The sequence below is a fragment of the Schistocerca piceifrons genome, chromosome 5 (genome assembly GCF_021461385.2).
Source record: "Schistocerca piceifrons isolate TAMUIC-IGC-003096 chromosome 5, iqSchPice1.1, whole genome shotgun sequence".
NCBI lineage: Eukaryota > Metazoa > Arthropoda > Insecta > Orthoptera > Acrididae > Schistocerca > Schistocerca piceifrons.
The window spans coordinates 322,442,557-322,458,558 of record NC_060142.1 but is presented as its reverse complement, the minus strand read 5'-3'; the positions used below and the strand labels follow the sequence as shown (position 1 = coordinate 322,458,558).

Here is a 16,002-nt window from a genome sequence, read left to right as displayed (position 1 = left end):
TAAATATCATCCTTACCCATATCAGTCTCTACCAAGAATTAACTACTATGGATTGTATGTGTCGCATTGAATTCCGCCGGTGGGTTCAACTTCAGATTCAGAGGTATGACACATTTATTAATTAGATTTTATTTACTGATGAGGTTACATTATCTAACCATGGAAATGTTAATTTGCATAACATGCATTATTGGGCAACTGAAAATCCATGCTGGCTGTGGCAAGTTGCACGCCGATAAGCTTGGTCAGTGAATGTATGGTGCGGGATTCTGCAGAACAGAATTATAGACCCCTATTTCATCAAAGGAAATCTTAATGGTAGGAAGTACACCACATTCCTGCAAGAAATCAAGTCCGTTATTGGAAGAAGTACATTCAGGATCAAGGAACAGAATGTGGTATCAGCATGATGGGTGTCTGGCACATTTTTCACTGATGGCTAGAAATGAGCTGCAGAGGCAATTTCCAAATCGTTGGACTAGACACGGAGAAAATGTGTCGTGGGCAGCTTGTCCGCAGACTTAACGCCTCTGGATTTTTTCTTGTGGAGATGCATAAAAGACATTGTTTATAAAGACATTCCAACTACACCTGAAGATATGCTAGAGAGAATTGTCACAACTTGTGCTTCAATAAGTGTTGATGTGATGAGGAATACCACTCAATCCATGATAAGATGGCTGCAGCACTGCATTGATACTAATGGTCAATACTTCGAACACCTTCTGTAAATGGATGTTCATGCCACCTTTCTGACCTTCGTTGACCTTCAAAGACCTTACTGTTACATATCATTGGATTCATCTCGACAGTCACTACAAAAAAATAAGTACCAAACTATAGCATCCCAATAAAAAAAAACTAAGTTAACCTTAATATCTCTGAAGCGACCACACCTGGCAACAAAAAAAATACGTCATATTATGGCCCCTATTGCCCCATGCAACTTTTCTCCCACAAACGTTTCAGCTCGTATCATAATTTCAGAGTTAGTCTTGGTGGCAATAGTTGTGACTCACGCTGTATAAACTAGCAAAGAGAAATAACACTGAACACCCATTCAAAGACGAAATTGTTGGGAAAATGTGGGGATGTTCTTAAACGACACAAAGTTAAGCTATCAGACATAAATCTTACGAGAACATCCTTTAACAGTGTTCTTGGGTTCAGAAAAGAAAACAGACAGAAATTCTAGAACTTTATGGAAGATGTTATATTATATCTACTTTGAAACTAGCATTTTGTTTTCTCCAATTTAATATCGTCTTCTAATCTTGTTTAGCGATATTTTGATTAGTTGTACATGGAGTCCGATTTTGATAGCTATTTTTGGAACTTGCTAAGTGCAAGGTATTTTAAATATTTTCTTAAAAATATTTTTCTCATAACAAATTTTCGTTTATTTTCTATGACTAAAATGTAAACCATGCATAAGATTATAAAATAAATATTACATGCTTTTAAAACATATTTTGTTACTATTTTCCACTTTTTAAAAATAAAAAACGAAATGATAGTCCTTTCCTGTCTAAATGTCATTGCTGCTTGTTCTCTCAGAGGAACTTAACCAGTAGTGTTAGGTTCCTGCCTAACCACACTCATGGAAATAGCAACGTAGTTGAAAAAAACAGTCAAATATTTCTGACAAGTAAGAATACAAATATTATTGATGATCTCAGAGTTCATCACTAACGTGAAAATGAAAAAAAAAACATAATTTTTGCGTACATCAAGCCGCAAACCTGAGAACTTTGAAACAGTAATATGATACCTCTAACCACACAGCCAAAGAAATCGTTGAATTCGAGAAATAAAGTTATCTTAAATTAATTTTCATGATAAGACCTCCTGATGACTTTTTCTGTCAATGTGTCATTACCTGATATTTAATTATAAGAAATCCTACAAAAGGTGACATATTTCTGATAAATCTTCAATGCAGTAAAAAGAACTTAAGTAAGAAAACGGAAATAAAGCTGTACGTGGGTGGAACAAAGTGCTTTCCAACCTGCTTTCCAGTTCTGACTTTTCATTGGTCACTTGGTTGTAGTTGGAGGGTATAGCGCAAATCTCTGTGACGTTTCCGTTCTCGCGAATAGTCTGCTGCGCATATTCTCAACATCAAACAGGGCTAGTCACGTGATTTTGGGACGATGCTACTTATCTACAATCTGCAGTAGTAGTGAAAGCTGAATATTGCACGTATTCGCCAAGTTTTCTGCATGTGAGTTTTAGGAACAGCTGTGGGGCAGTATTGTCGTTGCTACGGTTGTCAAGAGAAGTGAGTGAAAGGAGGCCTAGTTAATTCTCTTTGATATGTGCAATAAACGTATAATTGTAAATGTCATTTTGATATGAGGCACTTTCTATGTTGAAAAATATTGATACAGGTATTACAAAATCTTGCATTGTAGAGATAATTTCTGTGATTTTATGCTCATTTTTTTACGATACAAGTGCTAGATAAGTTTCCAAGAATACTGACAGTCAGTGTACACAAAATCGTGTTATTTTAATACGCATATAAAATTTATACATGAGAGTCTGATTAATTCCCTCCAATCTGTGCAAGTTCTCATACCCCTGTGTGTGGCTAAGTATTTCTGTATGAGACAGTTTCCTATACAGTATGTACAGTAATTACAACATGTAATTAATTAGAACAGGTTCGACAATCTGAATCGGTGCAGTAGATAACAGAACAAAAATATTTATGGCTGTCAGTTCTTTTATTACCCCAAAATTCGAACACTGATCTGGTATTTTTTGTTTGTAGTGTATGGTTTTATTTTTCTGATGAGGTGGAGAAAAAATGTTCTGCATATTTTACTTGTCTACAAAAAGCAGAAAATTTGAAAATAGTTGTAGACAAGCAGATGGTGCATATCTTAGGCTATTTACAAAAACAGCTTCATAGTTCCAAATGCGTTGTTTTTTCTTGGTACTTCGGCATCGTGTATACTATCACCGTGACGTAATTAATAACAGAGATTCGACAATACTAGCAAATGCAATAGAAAACTTAGAAAAATATTGTTGGCTGTCACTTCCTATCCCGTTACCAAAAAATCGCAAATAAATTGAATCTGAGCTATGATACTGTGGTGAAAAAGCACAGTACTAGTGATCTTCACAGCTTTAAGCCAACTTCAGGTCCTGGTATAAAATTATCAAGATGTCTATAAAACGTTTCACGGTACTTCTGAAGGTGATCTATGTGTAGCAGTGATGTAATAACGCTCAAAATACGGTAAGCGCATTACGGGCTAAACTGCGCCGCCCCAAAATCAGTTCACTTGAGCCGCAGGAGATATTGGGGACAGTATTCTCGTTCTGCGCATCCTAATGCTCACGCCACAGATATTTATACTCTACGGTCGAAACGTCAATCACTGTGCGTCAGATTTTGTGTAATATCTTTGGCATCTTCTTGTGTAATGTGTAATGTGTATAGTTGTCAATGAGTGGGGGGGAGAAAAAGTGGCAGGTTAGTGTTTGTTGCATGTTCTGTTAGTGTTCACATGTGTTGCGGCAAAAGTTACGTCAAGACGACGTAGCCAACTGGCATTTTTGCATTTTTCTCTACACAGTTCCCGCCAGCCTTCGGTTCGTATGTTTGTCTTTTGAGAGCTAGCGTAATCACTCTGTCAATATTTGGTGTTTCAGACAGTGGAATTGGCCCATATGTTACAAAACCGTTACATATATATTTACATGGAAAAACTGTCGACGGACACGAAGTGATGGAGGACGTCATCAAATTAGTTGGAATGGAGTGAGTGAAGGAACTAAATTAGAGTAAAGGAATGTATAAAACTGTCATATGCGGAGACACCCGGCGTCGAAAGAAGCACACTGGAGAAAATAGCATGGGTTCTTTCCTTATCGTTTTCTTAATCGCCCGTAAAAAATTTAGCATGGAATTTGCCGTACCAACAGAGTTGGTTCAAAAGTCACGACACTGTCTTCATATTCAAAATGTGCATTTCGGATCCGTATCCTGATAATACATTGAATGTTTTCAAGATGCTAAGCAAGTGACTTAAAGGGAAATGTTTGCTTGATGCCTGTAAAGTGGTCGCACCCGAAAACTCATTCTCTCCAGCTAGGCCTCGGATCTTTATCTTCCTTCTTCCCTTCCTCCCTCGAAACTCACTAAAATGTTCATTAAAACAGATTATTATGGATGGCACAAATGCGGGTTTGGGAGACAGTTTTACCTAGGCGTATGCTCATAAAAATGATAATGATTGTTGCACTACTTGGACTGACATGGAAGGAAAACAGGGTAGTTGCACACTAGGATGTCAACAGTAATTTTTTGTTGCGTTATAAAAAAAAAACCTCCTGTGCCAGAATATACAAGACTGTTTTTTGGTTTTATGTTGGTGAATCACCTTAAGACCTCAAAAGTTTCTCTATATGGACAGAAAAGGTTATGGAATATGTATGAAATTGGGGTTGTTGATTGTTCTGGTGTGTATTAAAATACCAATAGGTGGTTTTTCGATTGTGGAACTTAATGTTGTTGAATGTACTATGTGATTTCGTTATTTCTAGAGAAAAATGTATTTAATAAGATGTGAATGTTGGCCACTACCAACCTAGAACTAAGATTACACTGCAGATCAGTCTATCAACATCAATCTTTTGTATTCAGTTTTGTTGGCTTCAGGAAACTATCACTATCCAGCCTAATCATCACCTTGGTCTGTGCTACAGATAAGAATAATTAATCACTCATATCAGTTGAGTCAACTGAACCTGCAGATACCCGATTTCGGCTGTGTCGCCTTAGCATAATGATTGTGGAGTGTTGCTTCATAAGTGTGCAAACACAAAGAGGATGGAATGCTGACAATATTTCTTTTGCATCAATATTACATTTATATATGTATGTTGTGGTGACAGATTGAGCTGCACAAGAGCCCAGGGTCTAGGTTGGATTGGAAAGTGTCAGTCTGATTCTGAGTTGTCAAAGCCAACAAACATGAATACAAATTCATAAGAGATGCTGACTTACTGATCTGTAGTATAACCTGAGTGCTAGGTTGGGTGGTGACAAGTTTTGCTGTGAGTTGGTGAAATGGTGTAGAATGCTTCAGTTAATCCGTAGATTCTAGCTGCCACTTATATTTACCTCGTAGATGTTTTTACTTTGACAGAGTACAAACTGCTAATAGTGCCTGAAATCAGTAATGCTAAATGTTTTGTATAAAGTAGTAAGTAAAGACATCAGCTGGGTGGAAGAACAGGAAAGGCAGTGGCTTGTGGAAAGTAGCAACTGTGCATCTGATATATACTTATTTATCTAGGTGTAATTTTCATAAATATCAATGTGAGTAGATTAATGCTAATCCATAAAGGTATCTCTTTCGAGATGGGATTTGTGGAAAGGTGTAAATGAGTGAAAGCCAAGATTTCCGACAGGAAATGACAGTCAGACAGGTTAATTAGATTGGAGCCTCTGAATTGTTTGTGTAGTCTCCCATTATTTTGTTGAAAGAAACAGGATTGCTACTCTATTGTGTTGCTTTGCACATTCATGGATGTTTGTAGATTTGTTGGTCACACCACTCACCCCCATCATGGTCTTTACATTCTGATAGGCAAATAACAGTGGATGGGTAGCAGCATGACTGTATTGAGAAAAGCATCCATATCGATAGGAGCTGTACTGTAAAGTGTTTATGATAATGTTTCATCATTTTGTGTGAGACAGGCTTGTTTACAGAAATTGGTAACTATGAAAGATGGGTCCACCCCATACATTAACAGGCCTTGGAGAAAAAGGCATTGAACACTGTTGAATATGACCCCAGTATCAGCACTAGGCAGGTGGACCACCAGCATGGAGTAAACAAGATTAAATTGTGGAACATTCTCCATCCCATCCGCCACTATCTATGTATCACTTAAAATATTTGCAGGGTTTATTATGTATGAACTTGGCTCTATGGTGATGTTTTTGCCACTGGATTGTTGTTCAGGTCACCATGGTGCTCGGATTTGTCTTCCATAACATTCACAGATGAGGCAACCTTTCTGAGGGGCAGTATTGCCAGTCTTCACAACACCCATCTCTGGGCTACAGAGAATTCCCATGTTATGACGGACAGGGATTTTTGGCAATCTCCTCATGGTGGGACAATAGCTTTTCCACAACACCTCATAGGTGTGGCATCTCAGTGCTTATGTGGGAGGCCCTGCTCCTTTGCCTTTGGCAGTATGAAGGGTATTATTGTTGCTACTACATATTGGTGCTCCAGCTCACTTCCACATGTCTGTGCAGAAGCATGTCAACCACAGAACACTGTGTGGACCCCCAGGAGGCTTACAGTTCCGAGTCGACAGAAGTGTTCGATCCCACACGTCGGCTTTGACCTGTGACATAAAGGTGTTGTCGTGTGCGACGTCATGACGGCGCGGAGTTTGGTTTGTGATTGTGGCGTGTTTGTAGATGTCGTTGTGTTGTGGTTTGTTATCTCTGGTGGTATGTTCAGGGTTTTCGTTTGTGGTGTTATGGGCTCAGTTTGCTTTTGCTCATTATCCAGAATTGTTAGTGTCGGCTGTGTTGTAGTGGAATTCGTTTCAGTGAGTTAACGATTTTGTGTGAAAGTTAATTTAGTGTTTGCTGTGTATCATATGGTGATTTTAGTAAAATTAATCGGTTGTTGTTTTTGTTCAGGAATGGACATGACGGATAAAATTAAGTGCGCAGGTCAAGGGAAGTGTTCAATCCCAATGTGTGGCTGTGTATGTCGGGAGATAGTTTTGAGCTATATAGGCCAAGGGAAGTGTTTGATCCTAATTTATGGGATCGGGAGCTGCTCTTGAGCTTTATAGGTCAAGGGAAGTGTCCGATTCCAGATGATATTGTGTTTAGTGGTATTTGGGGAGTTTTGTGATGTCGGTTTTTTTCGTCGTTTTGTGTGGTTTTGTATGGGGGTGGGTGTCTTAAATTTGTTTATATTTATATTGCCCCCACCCAAAAACACCCCATTTCCTGCGCTTGTCCCGTTAGTGTGTGTGTGTGTGTGTGTGTGTGTGTGTGTGTGTGTGTGTCAATTGCAGTGCTTACATCCCTGTGCTGCAATTTTGCTCTTTTCTCTTATTTATTCTTTATGACATATTCCCTGCTGACAACCTAGCTTGTTCATAGGATGTCGAGTATGGCTTTTCTTACTTTGTTCGCTTTATTTCACTCCACATATTTTAGTCAACTTTTCTTTAGTCTGCACATCTGAAAGGGTTGTCAGGTACCTCTGTGGTGTTAGTTCCATGACCACACAAGGATTTGTATCCAATCTGTCACCTCCATGTGCATCCCAAGGAGCAGGGGCTGCTTTTGGTGGTACCAGGATATGGCACTGGCTGTAATGCCAGGTGACCTTTGCTCTCGCTGGGTGTCATCCATTGGGAGAGCCCTCACTCAGAATAGGCTCCATTGTAACAGACGTTTCCTGTCCTGAAGGGACCAGAGTTATTGGCAGGTGGCTGTGAGGCCCTAGCAGTCTCTTCGGATAGACTCCAGTTCAGTGCCATACGTGGCTACGTCATGCCAGGAAAACAAAACAAAGCAGCATGCAGACAGTTGTTCCCCCACCCCCCCAGTTCATTTTTTTAGCCTAAATAGTGTATTTTCTCTCTGCTAGACCTATGTTTTTTTATGGAGAGTAGTTTAAACTTGTATGGTTAATTCCTTTTCCTTAGCAAGTTATGAGGTGGTTAAGACACCAAATCCTACCCAGTGGCAAGTGTTACTATCCTGTAAACAACTTGGTGATATACCTGTTGCCATCACACACCATAAGGACTTCAGTGTCATATGAGAATTAATGTTTCACTGGGACCTAGTGCCAGGCAGACAAAAAAAATGACACAAACCCGTATAGAGATGAGGGAGCCTTTTCATATGCTGTGTACTCTGACCTGCCAGATAGAACTGGCATATTCATCCTTGCTTTTGACAAGGATTCATTTGCATAAGAGATCAAAATCACATTACTGCTGTGATGTGAAGTGTATTATTCACCCCCAGTTTGGTGTTTTAAATGTGAGCACTTCAGTCAGAAGTCTTCTTGATGTACCTGTGACCCAGATTGTGGGGACTTTGGCTAGCCACTTCACAAACATCCACCATGGGTGCTAGATCACTGCAAGTGTGTGCCCGATCTGTGTGGTGTTCTCAGCTACTGTGTGCGACAGAGAGGATGAATAAACTGTGCAGAAAAGTTAGTGAAGATGACCAACACTGTCTCACTTGATGACACAGCACACACATCAAATGGGTGTGCAAAGGCCTAGAAATTCGATTGATGGGAGTTTTGATGCTCTTTCACATGTCTAACACTGTTATAACATTCCTTACCCAGTTGGGTGGAATTGGCCCATTACTTGCACTCTGTGCTCACTCACTATTGACTGAGACTGAGCCATGTGGGTAGCAAGTGATGAGGACGGCTGCCATTCAGTTGACTCTCCATGCAGATGGAGTGCTCCGAGGTTTGCTGTAACCTGCCTGTGTCAATTGTGGAAACGACTACCCTCTCCTCCCCAATCCCATAAATGTGCTAACATATTTGAGAAATGCAAAATTCAGGAACTGAAGGTCACTTGAAGAATGGAAAAAAAGATTATTGATTGAATCCAATCTGTGACAATGACCTTCATCGTTACTGTTTCCAGGTCATCAGCAGTATCTGGCATGTTTACTCCCTCCGCATTGAGATCTGATAGTCACACCTATTAACTTGACCATGGGGGCCACTTGTCACATGGTTCCTGTGGCACTATCCTCAGTAATCATTCCCTTCAAACAGCTGGAGAAACGTCTGCCTGTCACAGCCCCTCCCCTCCCCCTTAGGAACTTCTCCCTGGAAATCCACAGATCAGAGACCCTACACCATCCAGTGGCTGCAGGAGCCACAGACAGTGGATCTCAAGGATGCCTGCTCTTCTTCTGTTCATAACCCACAACAGCAGATAAGCTCTCACAAGAAACCTGACACCCATCTTTGTGGAGGAGGAGGAGGAGCAGGAGAAGAAGAAGAAGAAGAAGAAGAAGAAATCTTGGGAGATGGCTACCCCATTGGCACTGGAGATGCATTCCCCCACATCGTTGGATGTCGAATTGATGATGTTCCACCCCTCACTGGTGGCACAGTGATCCTGGCCCCTTCAAATCTAACCAGGACTTCCTCACTGTGGTGATCCAATGGAGTTACAATGGATATTACTGTCACAAGCTGGAACTACACCACCTTATTTCCTTCTCATCTGCAATTTACGTTACTCTTCAAGAAATATGCTTCACTGATAACCATTACACAACACTCTGTGGTTATTTTGCATTCTTTCAGTACCATGCTGGCTCAGAGGGGGCATCTGGAGGGGTTGTACATTGGTTTGTACGAATTTCATCTGTGAATGGATTACTCTTCATTGCATGTTGGAAGCGCTAGTGCCGCAGGTGCAAAACACCTCAATGATCACCATGTGCAATATTTATTTACCTCCAGGCAAGCTACTTACATATACTGAGTTGTCCACATTAATCCAACTACTTTCCCCTCTTTTCTCCTTTTTTGGGGCTTTCAGTTCACACCACTCTCTATAGGGAAGCACGACTTTCGTCTGGTAAGGGCTTTCTGATTGATCAACTTCTGTCCAATCTTGATCTGTCTCTCCTCAATGATGGTAATCTACCTACTTCAGAATGCCTGTAGTATCTTTTTGGCTACTGACTTTACAATCTCTTACCTCAATTGCATGGCTTCACTACTTTAGTCACATCAACAAAGGTCTTGCAACAGTGATCATTTTCCAGTGGCCCTGTCACTTCCATGTCACTGCCCAATGGACCAATTATCACATTGGGCATTTCAAAGGCCCAACTGGCAGTTTTATACCTCTGCTGTCACCTTTGCCCTCTGTCTGTCACATTGCATTGATGAGGTTGTGAGATATCTCTCTGAGGTGATTACTTGCACCACTGGAACTGCAATTCATCTTTCTACAGGCCCCTACTGCCACCCACTGATGCCATGATGTACCAAAGATATTCTGAGAGCTATAGAGGATCATTGAAAGGTCCTGCAAATCTCAAACAACATCCTTCACAACCACCATCCTTGCTTTTAAGCTTCTTTGTAATAAGGCTCATTATCTAATTAAACACTGTGAGACAGAACATATGGAGTGCTATGTCTCCATCTTGGGAATGTGTTAATGATAAATTGAAGGCATTTCCCTGTCCTTCACTGACTGGGAACTGCTTCAGGCTCTTGAGCTGTCATGAATGTGGCCCCTGGTCCTGGTTCGGTACCTGTGTAATCGGGTGAGCCGCCACTGACTGGGAACTGCTTCAAGCTCTTGAGCTGTCATGAATACAGCCATCAGCCTTGATTAGGTACCTGCATAATTAAGTGATCCAACATCTGACTGTTGCAGGTTCCATCTGCTCAGGTTCTTCAACAACATTTGGCTAGTAGGCACTTCCCCTTTGCAGTGGCAGACAATATCATGGTCCCAACCCTTAAACCAGGCAAAAGACCAACATTCATGAAAGCTACCAATCAGTTATCACTGAACTGCTTGAAAGGATTGTAGCCCAATGACTATGCTGGGTCTTTGAATCAATGGACCTTTTTTTCCCCCCACGTCAGTGTCGTTTCTGGGAGGGATGGTCCACAACCATCAGCTTAGGTTGTAAACAGCAATCCAGCTACCTGTTTTTAAATGCCAGTACTTCATTGCAATCTCTTTTTAGCTATGTCAGGCATGCAACACTGCTTGGCCCCATCACTTTTACTTACCCTCCATAATAGGGGCTTTTGAGGGTCCCTACTGATTTGTATTCATAAATTTTAATCCCACCACTTGTTTTGGGTTAAAGTTGGTACATCATTCAGCTCTTATTGAGTCCAAAAGAACGGTGTCCTGCAGGACTCCATGCTGAGTGTTAAACTCATCCTTACCACTATCAATGGGCTAGTGACCTCCATCAGACCACTGCTAACCACCATGTTGTATGTCGACTACTTCTGTGTTTGGTACAGCTCCCAGTCTGTAACCATGGCTGAATGCCAGCTAGAGTGCCACCTGAAAGGCCTCTGCTTGGACACTTTCCCGTAACTTCCATTTGTCTCTTGTGGGAAAAAAAAAAAACAAGTCTTGCATTTCTACCATCACACCGTCCTCACTTGGAATTCTGGGTACCCGGCAGTTGGGCATTGCTGCACAGTCTGAACTTTTAGGGCTGCTCTTTGATAAAAGGCTGACATGGCTGCCGGTATTCATCAACTGAAGTTTAGCTGCATGCGAAAACATAATTCTCTCCACAGCCTTGCCCACACCTCTTGGGGTGCAGATAACTGTACTCTCCTCAATATTTACTCGGCCAGGGTCTCATCCCAGTCAAACTTTGGTTTCCAGGTTTGTGACTCAGTAGCATCTGCAGCTTTGAAATTGCTGGATCCAGTCCACCATTGGCGGCTTCTGGACTAGTCCTGTAGATAGTCATATTACCAAAGCACAGGTAATCCCTCTTCATTTCTGATGGTACTGACTCTTGCTGACTTATGCAATTACCAACCGGACAATTTCCTAATCATCCAACTTATAATTTTCTATGTGAGGGGCATTGACCCCAGACACCCACCCTCAGGCCGGATTACTGATTAGAATGCAGTTCGAGGGTCTCTGCCATGCTCTATCATCCTAAGAATGTGCTCCTTTTGTTTTCCTTCATACCCCCCTCAGTTAGCAAACAGACCACGAATTAGGACCAATCTATTTCAAGTACCTAAAGTTGTTGTTCCCATGACCTTTCGGCATGCCACCCCCGTCCCCTAACCCTGTGGGTTTTGGAACTAGAATAGACCTGAGATATCCCTGCATGTCATAAGAGGCAACTGAGAGGAGTCTTCTGCTTTTTGGCCTGATCAGTTATGGTCCCCTTTTAGGGTTAGACTTACACCTTTCCAAATTCTACAGATGTGCATGTCATTTGGGGAAGGACGCCTTACGTGGTGCATCATGTATCCATTGTGTGCTGAGACCATTTGCACCTAATATTGTCATGGCTCTCCATATCCACCCGTAATCCAGCTGTTTGTGTGAGGACACTTTACAGGGTGCGTAATCTACATCCCTTGATCACTGTGATCTTCTGCGCACATGATGAAAATGGATCTTTTCACACCCAATATCCAGCGTGGTAGCCAGTCCGCCAGTCCGTTGTGGAGGAGTCGTCATGTACCCTGTTGGTTGTAGCCCTCTTAACAACACAGGGATCACACTGCTGATGTCTGAGCTGCAAACTCCCATGTATGCCAAGGAGTAGATGCCTGTCCTCTTGGAGCATCAGGACTCCTGACAACGGACGTTATGCCAAGTGGCCTTTGCTGTGGCTGGGTGGCATCCCTGGGGAGAGCCCCTGATTGGAGTGGATGGCATCAGGGTGAATGACCCGAAGTGAAGCCAACCGGGTCATTTTTTGTTGGTGGCTGATTGGCCCCAGCAGTCTCTAAGAAAGAAAGGCTAAAGTTCAGTGCTGAGAAGTATAACCCCAAATTGTTTCCCTCCGTAGCTACACCATGGGAGGAACATAGGGCTACAGAAACAAGAGGGCCTTATTTGCCTCAATATTTAGTTTTCTCCTTTCTAGCTACAAAGCCTCTATTTTTTATTGAAAATCTGGAGGATAAGTTTGGGAATGTGGCAGCACTATCCAGAATGAGAAATGGGTCAGTCCTGATTAAGGCAGCATCCAAAGTCCAGTCATGGGTGCTGCTCACGTGTGACAAACTGGGTGATATTCCCATTTGGGCACTCCCCATAAAAGCCTAAACCTGCTCCAGGGGGTTATGTTTCATGGAGACCTCCTGTTGCAGTTCGATGACAAGTTACACACCAATTTATAATGCTGTGTCTGCAGGGGACCGAAAGGTAATAAGAGTTGCTACCACTGCCTTCATCTTTGCCTTTGAGGATGATGTGTTGCCAGAAAAGGTGAAGGTAATGGTATACCGAGGTGACGTAAAACCATATGTCCTTCCCTATGCGGTGCTTTAAGTGCTTGAAATTTGGGCACATGTCTTCCTGGTGCAATTCCAGTGCCATATGTGGAGATTGTGGATGTATGGAGTACAGGACCCTGGAAGGGCTGACTTACCAAAAGGTCAAAAAGAAATATGACTTGTTGAACCCCATCCAATTGATATCCTCCTATGCTGCAGCTATGACGATGTCGCCTTTGCTGGTGATGATAGTTCGCTCGTCTCTGCCTTGTACAGTGAGCCCTCAGGGCAACCTGACTACATCCCCCCCCCCTCCATTGGTGGTTGGGGGCACTTCTTCTTCCGTTACTCCAAAGCACTTACTTTGGGAGTAGTGCTGTCCCCCCCCCCCCCCTCCAAATGCCAAGGACGTCAGTCCCCTCCCCTCAGTTGGAGAAGTAACTGCCTCCTGCTTCTCTCGCATGGAAGGGGTTTCTTGGGACTGTATCTTCCAAGCCCCCCCCACACACACAATGCAATAGTGGACATCAGCCACTGGCTGAAGGAGCCACAAGCTGCTGGTCAAAGGGCCTCACGCTATTCATCTGTACGTGAAGCTGCTTCAGATTCAGAGAAGCCCTCTCCCAACAAGCCCCTAAAGAGAAGCGAGAGGGCAAAAAAAAATGTAGTAGCAGCCTGGTAAGAAACAAGAAACTCGGGTGTCCTCCACACCACCACCACCACCACCACCACCACTCGGTACTAGTTCTGTGACTAAGGACAAGGGGAGATTTTAGCTTCCCCCAAGGACCTAGATCTCGCTGACACCTCAGCAGTGATGGTCGTAGATACAAGCACTAAACCAGTGGCCGCAGATGACCCTGAGGCATAAACTGCCCTCTTGGTCCCTTCATGCCTTTCCATACTATAGAAAGCGTCATCCTCCAGTGAGATTGTGCCGGTTTTCTTCGCCCGCCTGGCTGAGTTACAACAGCTCTAAGGAGAAACATTGATAAAAAACACACACTATTTCAAAAATGCAATAAATCCAGTTTTGGAGATATGGCAGAGAAATTTTGTACCACACTTTACTTGACAGTAACACATTTACATATGTTGTTGTTGTTGTCGTCGTCGTCTTCAATCCTGAGACTGGTTTGATGCAGCTCTCCATGCTACTCTATCCTGTGCAAGCTTCTTCATCTCCCATTAACTACTGCAACCTACATCCTTCTGAATCTTCTTAGTGTATTCATCTCTTGGTCTCCCTCTAAGATTTTTACCCTCCACGCTGCCCTCCAATGCTAAATTTGTGAACCCTTGATGCCTCAGAACATGTCCTACCAACTGATCCCTTCTTCTGGTCAAGTTGTGCCACAAACTTCTCTTCTCCCCAATCCTATTCAACACCTCCTCATTAGTTGTGTGATCTACCCATCTAATCTTCAGCATTCTTCTGTAACACCACATTTCGAAAGCTTCTATTCTCTTCTTGTCCAAACTATTTATCGTCCATATTTCATTTCCATACATGGCTACACTCCGTACAAATACTTTCAGAAACGACTTCCTGACATTTAAATCTATACTCGATGTTAACAAATTTTTCTTCTTCAGAAACGCTTTCCTTGCCATTGCCAGTCTACATTTTATATCCTCTCTACTTCGACCATTGTCAGTTATTTTGCTCCCCAAATAGCAAAACTCCTTTACTACTTTAAGTGTCTCATTTTCTAATCTAATTCCCTCATCGTCACCTGACTTAATTCGACTACATTCCATTATCCTCGTTTTGCTTTTCTTGATGTTCATCTTATATCCTCCTTTCAAGACACTGTCCATTCCATTCAACTGCTCTTCCAAGTCCTTTGCTGTCTGACAGAATTGCAATGTCATCGGCGAACCTCAACATTTTTATTTCTTCTCCATGGATTTTAATATCTACTCCAAATTTTTCTTTTGTTTCCTTCACTGCTTGCTCAATATACAGTTTGAATAACATCGGGGAGAGACTACAACCCTGTCTCACTCCCTTCCCAACCACTGCCTCCCTTTCACTTGCCTCGACTCTTATAACTGCCATCTGGTTTCTGTACAAATTGTAAATAGCCTTTCGCTCCCTGTATTTTGCCCCTGCCACCTTTAGAATTTGAAAGAGAGTATTCCAGTCAACATTGTCAAAAGTTTTCTCTAAGTCTACAAATGCTAGAAATGTAGGTTTGCCTTTCCTTAATCTATTTTCTAAGATAAGTCGTAGGGTCAGTATTGCCTCATGTGTTCCAACATTTCTGCGGAATCCAAACTGATCTTCGCCGAGGTCGGCTTCTACCAGTTTTTCCATTCGTCTGTAAAGAATTCGCGTTAGTATTTTGCAGCTGTGACTTATTAAACTGATAGTTCGGTAATTTTCACATCTGTCAACACCTGCTTTCTTTGGGATTGGAATTATTATATTCTTCTTGAAGTCTGAGGGTATTTCGCCTGTTGCATACATCTTGCTCACCAGATGGTAGAGTTTTGTCAGGACTGGCTCTCCCAAGGCCGTAAGTAGTTCTAATGGAATGTTGTCTTCTCCCGGAGCCTTGTTTCGACTCACGTCTTTCAGTGCTCTGTCAAACTCTTCATGCAGTATCTTATCTCCCATTTCATCTTCATCTACATCCTCTTCCATTTCCATAATATTGTCCTCAAGTACATCGCCCTTGTATAGACCCTCTATATACTCCTTCCACCTTTCTGCTTTCCCTTCTTTGCTTAGAACTGGGTTTCCATCTGAGCTCTTGATATTCATACAAGTGACCCTCTTTTCTCCAAAGGTCTCTTTAATTTTCCTGTAGTGAGATAAGCCTCTACACCCTTACATTTGTCCTCTAGCCATCCCTGCTTGGCCATTTTGCACTTCCTGTCGATCTCATTTTTGAGACGTTTATATTCCCTTTTGCCTGCTTCATTTACTGCGTTTTTATATTTTCTCCTTTCATCAATTAAATTCAATTATTCT

General features: G+C 42.1%; 1 protein-coding gene across 4 annotated transcripts in view; it reads left to right on the top strand.

Moving 5' to 3' along the window:
• Positions 1–3,401: 3,401 nt before the first annotated feature.
• The window catches only part of LOC124797943 (sorting nexin-24-like), an 83,210-nt gene continuing 70,609 nt past the window's right edge, over positions 3,402–16,002 (top strand). For 2 of the 4 annotated variants that reach the window (XM_047261082.1, XM_047261080.1), the window contains exon 1: positions 3,473–3,606. The gene's annotated coding sequence lies outside the window, so the exon portion shown is untranslated. Of the gene's footprint in view, positions 3,607–16,002 lie in introns of all 4 variants that reach the window. The other 2 variants (XM_047261081.1, XM_047261083.1) reach the window with 2 other exon arrangements.